We start from the raw sequence: 1,191 nt of genomic DNA on the forward strand, positions 1-1,191 counted from the left end.
ATCCATTTCCCTGCAAATGCCATTATTTTGTCATTTCTAATGGCTGCATAATATTCCATTGTGTATAGATACCACACTTTTTGGATCCATTCATCTGTGGTGGGGCATCTGGGTTGTTTCCATATCCTGGCTATTCCTATGCTCCTTTTTATAAATGCTACATTTAAGTACCATGAGGGCAGATGGACTAACTGTTGAAGTTAGAGCACTAAACTGGGCACAGTGATGCATGCCTGTAATCCCAGCACTTAAGGAGGCTCAGGCTGGAGGATCTGGAGTTTGAGGCCACTCTAGACTACAGCAAAACTGTCTCAAAGAACCGAAAGGAAAGGAGTACACAATGAAGTCAGAACTCACTTCCTAGCACATCACAGCTGTAGAATTCAAGAATTTAATATGCCCAGTTTGATAGACTAAGGACAAGTGACCATTTCCCTTTTGGTGTTAAGACTGCAGTTTTTTTTCAGAGTGAAAAAGATGAAAAAGAAGAAATATTGAAGGCTTTCAAATTATTTGATGATGATGATACTGGAAGCATATCTCTAAATAATATCAAGAGGGTTGCCAAGGAGCTAGGGGAAAATTTAACGGATGACGAACTTCAGGTCAGTGTTCTTTATTTTTGTAATTATAATTTATGTAATTTTGGAGATTGTAATTATAGTTTATGCATCATTTTATATGCTAATTTATATGTTAGATGCCCATTTTTAAGATATCATATATCAAAATAAGATTTGAAACCAGATGCCAGTGGCTCACACCCATAATCCTAACTACTCAGGAGGTGAGATGTGAGAATCCCAGTTTGAAGCCAGCCCTGGTAAGAAAGTTCATGACTCTCTTATCTCTAACCACAAAAAAGCCAGAGTGGAGCTGTGGCTTAAGTGCTAGAGTGCCAGCCTTGAGCAAAATAGTCAAGAGACTGCACCTAGGTCCCGAGTTCAAGCTCCAGTACCACCACAAGCCAGTTTTAGTTTAAAAATGTGATTTTGAGTGAGTGTATATTTCCATATTTATTTGTATCATTATTCATTTTAAAAATAGATTTTGTGGGGCTGGGAAGGTGGCTTGCATGCCTGAGGCCCTGGGTTCCATTCCTCAGCACCACATAAGCAAAAAGAAAAAAGCCAGAAGTAGCGCTGTGGCTCAAGTGGTAGAGTGCTAGCCTTGAGCTGAAGAGCTGAGGGA

The 1,191-nt window shown here is 39.6% G+C and overlaps 1 protein-coding gene across 1 annotated transcript in view; it reads right to left on the reverse strand.

Annotated features, from left to right (window-relative positions):
• Bbs12 (Bardet-Biedl syndrome 12) overlaps positions 1-1,191 on the reverse strand; it is a 30,409-nt gene that overhangs the window by 4,371 nt on the left and 24,847 nt on the right. The gene's annotated exons all lie outside the window — the stretch shown is intronic.

This window comes from Dipodomys ordii, unplaced genomic scaffold (assembly GCF_000151885.1).
Source record: "Dipodomys ordii isolate 6190 unplaced genomic scaffold, Dord_2.0 Scaffold60, whole genome shotgun sequence".
Classification (NCBI taxonomy): Eukaryota; Metazoa; Chordata; class Mammalia; order Rodentia; family Heteromyidae; genus Dipodomys; species Dipodomys ordii.